Here is a 12830-nt window from a genome sequence, read left to right on the forward strand (position 1 = left end):
TGCCTTAGGCACTGTGCCACCAGAGCTCCTATAATAGCTATAAGGGAGTCTTTAGTATTTTAGTCTATATATTTGTAATTTTTCACATTTTTGCAATAAGCCTGTGTCATGATGCTTTTGCAGTGACAAGATATTTTTAAAGGGATGAGTTAGTACTTGGGTTAGACAGATCCGGATTTAAGTCCTATGTATATCACCTAATAGCTGTATGACTTGATTTTGTTCAAGTTCCCAGAGACTCAATTTCCTTATTTACAAATTAGATAAAATAATATTTACTTCATAGTTGTGTTAGCAGATCAGATGACATTATGTGTGAAAAATACTTGGCACATAATAGGTGTTCAACAAATGCTGGTTCTTAAATGACTGAGTTTAGAGATAAGTAAATTATCTTTATAGTTTACTTTTTTTTAAATTTGGGCTTAAAGGATGCAGGGTTTGATCAAGCAGGTTTGATCAAGCATTTCTACTTGAAATTTTCACTGAAAGGTGGCAGATATACTGTTTTAGATTAATTAAATATTGCATTGACTATTCATTTATTTAATCAGTTTATTATTTACTGCATGCCAGCTGTATGGTAAGTACTTGAAGACACAAAGATGAACAAGAGGCAGTCTTTTCTATTGAGAAGCTTGAGGGTGTTTTAATTTAATACGTTCAGTTTGGTGAGATAAATGCAATTCTAGAGGCATTTTAAAAATGCTAAGGATAGAGAAAGGTGCTGAGAAATCAGGGAATCTTTGAACTGGGCAAGACCAAGACTGTTTATTCAACTTCCAATTTCATGGAAGAATCCCTTCCACAACATTCTAGAATAAAAATTATAATTTATTGAACACTTAGTATTGTACCAAGAACTCCCAATTTTAACATCACAGCAAAACTGAAAGCTAGTTGCCATCTGCTAAAGGGAAAAGGACGTGGCATCCTCTGACATCCTCTAACTACAGAAGAGGAAGACAGAATCACCATTAGCAGCCCAAGGCTTGTTCTTATGAGGCGAGACATGCCACCACACTCCAGTCCTCTTACTAACCTTGACACCAACTGTTCCTCCCATGGCACCCACCACCTCTCTGCTGGGCTCGATAATTCGCTGTAGTGGCCACACAGAACTCACAGGTTATGGGGTTTATTAGGGAAGCAACAGGCTCAAATTCAAGTTCAGGAATGCACTCAGTCTCTCTCAGCCAGCCATGTCTCTCAGTCTCCCTGAGTAGCACATCTCTCTCTCAGCAGTATGTCTCTCTTGTGTCTCTCTCTCAGCAGGGTGTCTCTGTCCTGTCTCTCTCTCAGCAAGCATGTCTCTCTCAGCAGTGTATCTCTCTCAGCCAGCAGTCAGAGAGATTCATACTGCCTCTAGGAGGGCTAATTTTGAGCCTGGCAGAGTGGCAAAACTAACCAATCCCAACATCAGAATTCTGCACACCTGAGAATGAACTTCCCAGAAGATTGCTTTATGCTGCTCCAACAGAAATACACCAGATGGATAACTGTAACAATCAGCTACTCAGTTGCTCACAGTAAAGTGGGAGTTACAATGACTATGGCTAGAAAAGCCATACCACGGCATTTACTACACTGCACCATCATACACAAGGCAAAAACAGACCCAGAGAGGTGAAGTCACTTGTCCAACATTCCACAGCTAATTTGCAGAACTGAAATTTGAACCCACTTCAGCCTTATCCCAGAATCCAAGTTCTCAGTCTAAACCCCTACACCATACTGTCTTCATAGCTGGGATAATCTCAGTGCTAAAGATCTCACTGTATTGAAAGGCAGCTGCTTCACTTGTGACGTTCTTCCTTGTAAAGGCTGCTGGGACCTGTGTCTCTGTAACATCACTTCTATATTTCCACAAGCACCAAATAATACCTCCAGGGCAGTGGGACCATGACAGGAATAAAAAGATGCTTACGACACAGTTTCTAACTGCAGTTTATAATCCTGATATTTCTCTTTGGAGGAGCACAGAATGCATGTTTTCCTCCACAAGGGAGCCCTTCAAATGTCTAAAAGCAATGCATCCCTTCCCATCTTTCCCTCAAAAAACAAATAAAACACCCCACAAATAAATTAAATAAAAACTCCACCTCCTCTTGAACTTTGTTCTACATTAAATATTCTTATTCCTTCAACTGACACTAGATTTCCAGAATCTTCTCCATCTAAGTTTCCTTTCTCCAGATGAGTGTCAGACACATAAAAAAATAAAAAATAAAAAAAACCACTCCATCAAGTAGATGTTAAGTAACTAGCTAAATAATGTTGCTTACTTACATTATGTCAATTTTAACTCTTCTCCTCCTTTATTCCCCCTACAGATCTTAGCCTATCCAAATTTTGGTTTTTTACTTTACTTTGAACTTGTGAAATTAAGTTCTTGATGGTTAAATAAAGACTTTATTACCGTCTCTGTTAAATAAAATCTTTTCTCTTTTTTAAAAAATTTATCATTTCTGACAGCCAACCCATCTTTCAGTCATGATATTGTTTTCTACTGTATTAGTTCTCTCTTCCAGCTTTATGAATCCCTCAGTCTTAAAAGCCCAATGTTTTTGTGATCTCTTTGAAGGATCAAGGCAAAGGAGAGAGTTTTGAAGTGTATTACTAATGACCTCTTTCAAAGTTGGAATAGATTCATTAATCAGCCCTCCTTTGTTATCATTGTTCAATCAATTCTCTTTTGTTATCATTATTCAGGGAGGGATGAAGTTAACATTTAATCTACCGTATTATGAAAAACAAAACATTTTCTTGAAATGAAAATATACTACATGCATGGTGTTCTGTGTTTATTAATTTTGTCTGGATTATTCTTACAAAGCCCAAACTGTCCCAATAATCACTGCGTTCTTCCCTAAATGCCCACAAGTCATTTATTTCATCTACCTACCTATCTATCATCTTCTTTTTTATTCCTTTCCTAGTTCTTTAAAAGGCAAAAGGTCAATGATTCAAACTTATCAGCTGCTCCGTGGAAAAAAGATGATGCATACTGCATCAAGATTTATGGTCTTGGTAACTCAATGGGGTTCGCTATGAGTTGGAATTGACTCGACAGCAGTGCTTTGTTTTGTTTTGTTTTTGAGTTCTATAAAGGATTAAAGTCAAATCACAAAAATAAATTCAATGAAAAAGCAATAGATAATTGAAAGAATCTGAGTAAGAGTAAAAATGGGTAGAAAAATAACAGCAGAAGTAAGATTGTTGCTATCGTTGTAAGTCACTGTTGTTGGTGTTAGATTGTTGTTAGTCACTGTTGTTGGTGTTAGATGATGTTGAGACAATTTCAACTCATGTCCTCTTCTGAATCCAGCTTAAATTTCTGACAGTTTCCTATTGATGTATTGCTACAACAATTTTTGAATGATCTTCAGCAAAATTTCACTTGCATGTGATATCAATGATATTGTTCTACAATTTTCACATTCTGTTGGATCACTGTTCTTTGGAATGGGCACAAGTATAGATCTCTTCCAGTCAGTTGGCCAGGTAGCTTTCTTCCAAATTTCTTGGCATAAACAAGCGAACACTTCCAATGTTGGCACCCATTTGTTGAAACATCTCAATGGGTATTCCATCAATTCCTGGAGCCCTTTTATCCCCCAATTCCTTGAGCCCCCTTTTCCCCCAATTCCTTCACAGCTTGGACTTCTTTCCACACCATTGGTTCTTTATCATATGCCACCTTCTGATATGGTTAAGCATCAACCAGTTCTTTTTGGTACAGTGCCTTTGTGTATTCCTTCCATCTTCTTTTGATGCTTCCTGCATTGTTCAATATTTTGCCCATAGAACTCTTCAATATTGCAAATTGAGGCTTGAATTTTTTCTTCAGTTCTTTCAGCTTGAGAAATGCCACTTCATTATAATACTTTACTTTGTCTTTTTGAGCCACCCTTTGAAATCTTCTGTTCAAATCTTTTACTTCATCATTTCTTCCATTCACTTTAGCTACTCTCTGTTTGACAGCAAGTTTCAGAGTCTCTTCTGACATCCATTTTGTTTTTCCTTCCTTTCCTGTCTTTTTAATGACCTTTTGCTTTCTTCGTGTCAAAGGTCCTTGATGTCATCCCACAACTTGTCTAGTTTTCTATCTCTCGTGTTCAATGCATCGTATCTATTCTTCTAATCATGTCTAAATTAAGCTGGGAAATACTCAAGGTTGTATTTTGGTTCTCCTGGACTTGTTTTAATTTTCTTCAGCTTCAAGTTAAACTTGCACAGGATAGTCTGTTCCACAGTTGGCCCCTAGCCTTGTCCTGACTGATGAAATTGAGCTTCTCCATCATCTCTTTTCACAGAAGTAATCAATTTTGCTTCCTGTGTATTCTGTCTGGGGAGTTGTCATGTATGCTATTGAAAAAGAGTATTTGCAATGAATAAGTCATCGGTATTGCAAAATTATATCATGTGACCTCCAGCAAGGAGGTGGACTCTATCACCAAGGCCATGTTTTCCAACTACTGGTGCTTCTTGTTTCCAACTTTCACATTCCAACCATCAGTAATTATCAGTGCATCCTGATTGCATATTTGGTTAATTTCAGACTGCAGAAGTTGATAAAAATGTTTAGTTTCTTCATCTTTGGTTTTAGTGGTTGGTGCATAAATTTGAATAATAGTAGTCTTAATTGGTCTTCCTTGTAAGTGTATGGGTGTCATCCTATCACTGACAGCATTATACGTCAGGACAGACCTTGAAATGTTCTTTTTGATGATGAGTGTGATGTCATTCCTCTTCAATTTGTCATTCCTAGCATAGTAGACCATATGATTGTTCCATTCAAAATGGTCGATACCATTGGCCATTTCAACTCATTAATGCCTAGGATACTGATCTTTAGGTGTTCCATTTCATTTTTTACAACTTCTGATTTCCTAGTCATACTTCATACAGTCCATGTTATTAATGGATGTTTGCTATTGTTTCTTCTCATTTTGAGTTGTGTCACATCAGCAAATGGAAGTCCCAACAGGTTTACTTCACCCATATCATTAAAGTAGCCTCCACTTTGAGGAGGCTGCTCTTACCCAGTCATATTTTGAGTGCCTTCCAACCTAAGGGTCTCATCTTCTGGCACTATTTCTGACAGTATTTCACTGCTATTCATAAGATTTTCAGTGGATGATTTTTTTTTCAGAAGTGTAGGCCTCTTCCTTCTTCCTAGTCTGTCTTAGTCTGGAAGCTCTGCTGAAATCCATCCACCAGGAGTGATGCTGCTGGTATTTGAAATACCAGTGACATAGCTTCCAGCATCACAGCAACACACAAGCCACCACCGTTTGACAAACTGGGAGATAAGTGGTGGAGTTAGGTGCTATCTCGTCCATTTTTGACTCATAGCCACCCCATGTGACACAGTAGAACTGCCCAATTGGGTTTTCTAGGCTGTAATATTCATAGGAGCAGATCACCAGGTCTTTCTTGCACAGAGCATCTGGGTGGGTTGAGTTTGGACCACCAACCTTCCCTTAGCAGCCAAGCACTTTATCAGTAGAGTTCAGATAAGAGTTAAGATTAGCACACAGAAATGCGTGGCATGGATTCATACACAAGAGGTAAAGGTGGGCTAAAGAAATAAGGAATGTCATTCATGACATGATGCTCAGAAGATAAAGGCAAAATTGGTTTGTTACTCATTTTTGTTTTTAAAATAAGAAGTAGAGCTGTTTCTGAAGTAGACACTGATTGTGTAAACATCATTACCTCAATGGATTCATCTGCGGCCACTAAACTGGCCTGTGGAATAACACCAAATCATGATGGGCTACGAGTAGTTATGGAGGGGTCAGAGCAGGGCAATCTGCATGGGCAAGTTCCTCATGGTCTAACCTTATGTAGGACAACCCAGAGAACCAGGAGAATGGATATGCTGCTAGTGCTTTCAGGCTTCCTCTATTAATGCCATTGCTTGCAACCCTGTTTTTTTTTTTTTAGATGTTTGGAGTAGCTGAGAATTCTCTAGAAAGAACCTGACATTCAGATGATCTATGTGGATAAATCCCCTGTAACAAAATTAATGAACTTTACTAAGACATGTACCTGTTATCTATTGAATGGATTCACTGGTTGTTGGGGGGAGGAAGAGAAGAAAAGCTTCTTGAGAAAATGGCAGTAGTTTATTGGACAAATCTAAAGACAAGTTCCTTTCAATGTGATATTTATGTAGCTGTATGCACTATTAAAACAATTTTAAATGTTTTGTATTTAGTTTAGCCAAATAGAATCTTGTTTAGTACTACTCAGTGCTGTCGAGTCAGATCCTACTCATAGCAATCCCTCCTTGGGTTTCTGAGGCTATATCACTACAGAAGTAGGTTGCCCAACCTTCCTTCTGAGGAGTGGCTGGTGGATTTGTTTGGTGCTATGTGGATCTAAATAAATTTTTAAATGAAAAAGGAAAGAAATGATTTTTTTAATATTTATATTTCAATAATTTTCTTTCAGTTTCCTCTGCATAGCAGAAACGGAAAGATTTTTTCCAGAAATTTCTAGACACAAAAATTCAGACAGAATATTATACCTTCTAATATTTATCAAGCCTTGTGCTGTTATTCTCAAGACATGGCAAATACTGTGTTTTTTTTTTTTTTTCTAATTCCACCCAGCATATATTTTTCCCCACAACTAGCAAAAGCTGAAAGAAAAAAAGAAAAAACCCACTTGACTTTTTGCCCAAATGGCTAAGTTTGAAGTCTAAAAATAAACTAAGTCCAGACAGTCTGCTACCAGGTGGAGTGAACTAATGCTACCACAAGCATATTTGCTTTGTCTTTCAGAGCAGTTGCCCATCTCCCTTCAGCCCACCTCTGGGTTCACCTGAAGCTGGGGTGGACACTTCCTGGACATGCAGACAGGGTCCCACTACAAGTACCTGGTTTCTCTATTTCTTTGCTTGCGTGTTTTCATGAACAACACAGGACATGCATAAGGCAGCCTGGAAATGCTGAAGATTTAGTGAGCCCAGGAGCAAGTCTCAACCAGTGAGAGACAGCAATCTTTGGATAACACCCTAGATTGATTGTCCTGACAATTCTGAAGCCTACTGGGCAGGGCTCCTCAGTGTCCCAATGAGACTGAGCCAGGTTCCCACAGGAGTCAGATACTCATTAAATCTACCTTTTATTGGATTCTCTCAAGTTCTTGTCTCAAGGTCTACTTTTGTAGAAACCCAAATTAAGACATATTACTTCACCATTCCTATTGAAATTTAGTGATCTGGATTATAAATTAGTCAGCAGTTCCCCAGAGTGAGTAGGGTCCTATCTGTAGCTGAGGCAATGTGGCATTGGATTAGAAAGAGGGTTTGTTGTTGTTGTTAGGTGCCGTCAAGTCATTTCCGACTCATAGCGATCCCATGAACAGATCGAAACACCGCCCAATCCCTGCTCCAGCTCCATGATCTCTGCTATATTTGAGGCCATTGTCGCAGCCACCATGTCAATTCATCTCGTCGAAGGCTTTCCCCTCCTTTGTCGACCCTCTACCCTGCCAAGCATGACATCCTTCTCCAGGGAATGGTCCCCTCTGACAACATGACCAAAATAGATGAGACAAAGTCTGGCCATTCTCGCTTCCAAGGAGCATCTCGGCTGCACTTCCTCCAGGACAGATCTGTTAGTTCTTTCAGCAGTCCATGGTACTTTCAGCATTCTTCGCCAGCACCACAACTCAAAAGCATCAACTCTTCTTCGGTCTTCCTTATTCATTGTCCAGCTCTCACATGCATACAAGATGATTGGAAATATCATGGCCTGTGTCAGGCACACCTTAGTGTGACGGCAGTGACTTTTATGTTTTAACCAATATGTATCTTCAGATTTCTTCCCTGAATTCCAGGATGTCTCTGTGTGTATGCCTCATAAGCATCAATTTAGTATATCCAGACTGAATCTTTGATTTCCACTGTGCCCCATCTTCTTTTTCTTTTTTTTGCTCATTTTATTGTAATACTTTGCTTTGTCTTCTCAAGTGATCCTTTGGAATCTTCTGTTCAGCTCTTTTATTTCATCATTCCTTCCATTTGCTTTAGTTACTCTATGTTCAATAGCAAGTTTCAGAGTCTCTTCTGCCATTCATTTTGGTCTTTTCTTTCTTTCCTGTCCTTTTAATGACCTTTTGGTTTCTTCATGGATAATGTTCTTAATGTCGTACCACAACTCATCTGGTCTTTGGTCATTGGTGTTCAATATGTCACATATATTCTTGAGAAGGTCTCTAAATTCAGGTAGAATATACTCAAGCTTGTACTTCATGGACTTGTTATAATTTTCTTCAGCTTCAAGTTGAACTTGCATATGAGCAACTGATAGTCTGTTTCACAGTCATTTCCTGGTCTTTTTCTTTTCTTTCTTTCTTTTTTTTAATTGTGATTTGGGTGAAGATTTACAGAGCAAATTCACTCTCCATATAGCAGTTCACATATACTTTGTCTCATGTCATTGACCACAGTTTACCACAATGCAACAGCTCCCCTCCCACTTCCTCCCCATAGTTACCACTTCCCAGTGTCCATCCCTCCATACTCTCCTGCCCCCTGAGCTGTCTCCCTGTGCATAAGCAGCCCTTCCTTCTCCCATGATTGTTCTCTCCAGGGCGTGTGTCTACTTGAGGTAAATGTTCAACTCACATTCCTGTACTTTGTTTGGCTGGAAACCACAGGAGTGGGTTCAATTCCAGACCTGAAGGGCAGCTAGGGGCCATGGTCTCAGTGGTTCCACCAGGCTCTATTGGACCAGCAAACCTGGTCCCAACCTTCCTTTTTTCCAAATGATTTTGAGTTTTGTTCCACATTGTTCTCCCTCTCTATCCAGCATCTCCTACATCCCTTCCAAGTGGATGACAGTGGTAGCCGGGCACCATCTAGTTCTTCTGTCCTGGTCTTTTTCTGACTTATGATATTGAGCTTCTCCATCGGTGCTTTCCACAGATGAGGTCTATCTGATTCCTGTGTATTCCATCCTGTGAGACCCACGTGTATAGTTGCCAATTATGTTGTTGGAAAAAAGTATTTCAGTGAATAGGTCATTGGTCTTGCATCATTCTGTCATGGGAATCTCCTGCTTCATTTCTATCAGCAAGGCCTTATTTTTCAACTACCAATTCTTCTTCTTTGTTTCTGGCTTTCACATTCTAATCACTAGTAATTATGAATGCATCTTGATTGCATGTGTGATCAATTTCTGACTACAGAAGCTGGTAAAAAAATCTTCAGTCTCTTCATCTTCAGCATTAGTGGTTGGTGTGTAAATTTGAATAATATCAGTAACTTTGAATAATAGTAATATTAACTGGTCTTCCTTACAGGCATATGGATATTATTCACTATCAATGCTTATGGAAGCAGCAGTTGAAAAATCAAACAACATATTGCATTGGGCAAATCTGCTGCAAAAGACCTCTTTAAAGTGTCGAAAAGCAAAGATACCACCTTGAGGACTAAAATACACCTGGCACAAGCCATGGTATTTCCATTCACTTCATATGGATACAAAAGCTAGACAATGAATAAGAAGAACTGAAGAAGAATTGATGCATTTGAATGATTGTGTTGTCAATGATTATTAAATATATCATGGACCTCCAGAAGAACAAACAAATCTGTCTTAGAATAAGTACAAGCAGATGCTCCTTAGAAGCAAGGATAATGAGACTTTGTCTCTTGTACTTTGGGCATGTTATTAGGAAGAATCAGTCTCTGGAGAAGGTTATCATGCTTGGTAAGGTGGAGGGTGAGCACAAAAGAGGATGATGCTCAAGAAGATGGACTGATACAGTGGCTGAAACAATGGGCCCCAACAGCGATGATTGTGAGGACAGCACAGGACCAGGCAGTGTTTCGTTCTGTTGTACACAGGCCCACTATGAGTTGGGAGTGACTTGTTGGCAGCTAATAATAACAGTCTTCTCTGATAGTGAATGGAAGTTCCATTTTTCCAAAAAACTAAGAGTCATCCTTAACTCCTTCCTGTCTCACACTTAATACACCAACCATCATCAAATCCCATCTCTCCCCCTCAAAATATATCTTTAATTCTGTTACTCTTTACTTCTTGTATCATTACCAATCTGAGTCAAGGCACTATCATCCCTTGCCTAGGTTGTTTTAATAGACTACTGACTGCTTTTACCTTTAACCCTTGACACTTCATCCTAAGTGGGCTTTTTAAAACATTAACTAAGATCAAGTGGCTGTTATGCTATGAAATCTCAACTCATGAGAATAATCCAAAGTACCTTGGATTATGTTTGATTATGGCCTGCTCCATAATCATCTCTCCACTATTTTCCTTCTTGCTCACCCCATTTTAGCCACAATGACCTCCTTGCTCTTACTTGATCCCTTGCACTTGTTTACTTTCCCTGGAATTCTCTGCACTTATATACCCTCAGGAACATCCTCTCTTCACTAAAATCTCTACTGGAATGTCACCTTGTTGAAGAAGCTTTACCTCACTACTCTGTCAGACTTACCACACATACAAACATATGCAAGCACACATATATGTTCACTGTCCATCACTGTTAGTACCACTGACATATTGTACTTTCTTCATTTGTCTATTGCCTTTCTTCCTCAACTAGAGTATAAGTTTCTTGAGATCAGGAACTTTGTGCTCAGGATAGAGCACTTACCTTTGTGCCTGCAAAAGCGGGCACCCAACACATATCTTTTGAATGATGTAATAATCCAGCTGCGCATCAGAGGCAATTGGTGTCCAAGATCTCTAATCTCTCTTTCACTCAAGTACTACACGATCTTTGTGAGTATGAAAGTATGGAAGATGTGCTCTAACTTGTTTAATCAAATGACTTGTTTTTGACTATTATTAATCTCCCAATGTTGCCTGTCAACTCACGTTTCTTGATTCTTTGGAGGAATATCCTCAGAATGTTTAAGCTAGATTGATTTTATAATTAGTATACATATCAAGAAGCACTTTGAGGCCAACATAATAATTGTATTTCATATTTTTCGTCCTACTTTCATTACGTTGATTACATTTTCTATGAGCATTCCAATTTTCTTCAGGCACATTATATTCCAATAGGATTTATATTTAGGAACAGAAAAGAATTAGAATTCTCCTTCTGGTCATACACACTCGTTCATCCTAAACATTTCCATTCACCTATATGCTATCAAAGGAGCTTTTGGTGGCATAGTGCCTAAGGCATTTGACTGCTAACCAGAAGGCTGGTGGTTCAAACCCACCAGCCATTCCTCGGAAGGAAGACTGGGCAATCTATTTCCATAGAGATACTGCCTCGGAAACCCAAATGGGGTCACTGTGAGTTGGATCCAATTTGATTGCAGTGAGTATATGCTATCAAGAGAAAAAAGGAATACCAATTTTGCACTGGCACAGAGAGACCAAGACACGGATTCTCACCCTCTCTTCTTCTTTATCCAAACCAATATGTGCTCTTCACCTTATAGTTTCTCCACCTATCTTCATTGATTATTGTTTTATTTCTTACATAAGGCATTATTTACCAAACCAAACCATACTCACTGCCATCAAGTCAGATCTGACTCCTATTGACCCCTCCTTGGGTTTCTGAGGCAGTATCACTACGGAAGTAGATTGCTCACCCTTCCTCCTGAGGAGTGGCTAGTGGGTTTGAACTGCCAGCCTTCTGGTTAGCAGTCAAATGCCTTAGGCACTACACCATCAGAGACATTATTTAGAACATTGTAACACATCTATTTAAAGTTTAAAGTCATACAGGCATTTTCTTTTGATTCTTTGCTTAAAGCTGAAATCCAGATTTGTTTTTTCTCTTTTCACATTTACCAAAATAAGGGAGACTGATGTTTCTTTGAAAGCTGACAAGATGAAAACTTGGATTCTAGCTTTTTACAAATCCCTCTTCAATCTCAAGGACAACAGGTGGCTGACTGACAACTTTATTTTTCTTAGTTAATTCATGATTTTGACCTAATTATTAGTTTGGTAAATTTTCCCTCCTTTTTTGTTGTTATGTTGTTGTTGTTATGTGCCCTCAAGTCAGACACGACTCATAGCGACCCCTCCTTGGGTTTCTGAGGCAGTATCACTACGGAAGTAGATTGCCTATCTTCCTTCCGAGGAGTTGCTGGTGGGTTTGAACCGCCAGCCCTCTGGTTAGCAGTCTAGTGCCTTAGGCACTATGCTACCAGAGCTCTCATAATGATAGAGCCACAAGAGTCCTTCTTGTTGTTGTTATGTGCCATGGAGTTGGATCCGACTGATAGTGACCCCTCTTTGGGGTTCCCAGGTGGTATTACTACCGGAAGTAGATTGCCCGACCTTCCTTCTGAGGAGTGGCTGGTGGGTTTGAACTGCCAACCTTCTGGTTAGCAGTCACATGCTTTAGGCAGTACACCACCAGAGCTCCCCCTACAAGGAGAAGATAATGATCTCTGCCTTCAGATGAGGAAACTGAGGCTATGAAAGGTTAAAATGCAGGGAAAAAACACAAAAATTAGATATATGTTTCTGAAAAAAAAAAAAAGAATAATGATAATGTATGTGTGGGAAATGTCAAGGACAAACACAGTAGACCAAAGAACATCATCTGTGAGAATGGTGGTTCCCTCTGTTTTTGAGGACTCTTATATATCATGAGATAATATATATAACATACTGTGAGAGCCAAAATACAACCTTGATTATATCTCACTTGAATTTGAAGACCATCTGAAGAGTAGATTGGACACATTGAACACCAGTGACCGAAGATCGGATGAGCTGTGGCATGACATCAAGAACACAAGCAAAAGAAAGAAAAGCAAAAGGTCATTAAAAAGACAAGGAAGGAAGAAAACACCA

Source organism: Orycteropus afer, unplaced genomic scaffold (genome assembly GCF_000298275.1).
Source record: "Orycteropus afer afer isolate SDZICR_OR568_19922 unplaced genomic scaffold, OryAfe1.0 scaffold00320, whole genome shotgun sequence".
NCBI classification, from domain to species: Eukaryota; Metazoa; Chordata; class Mammalia; order Tubulidentata; family Orycteropodidae; genus Orycteropus; species Orycteropus afer.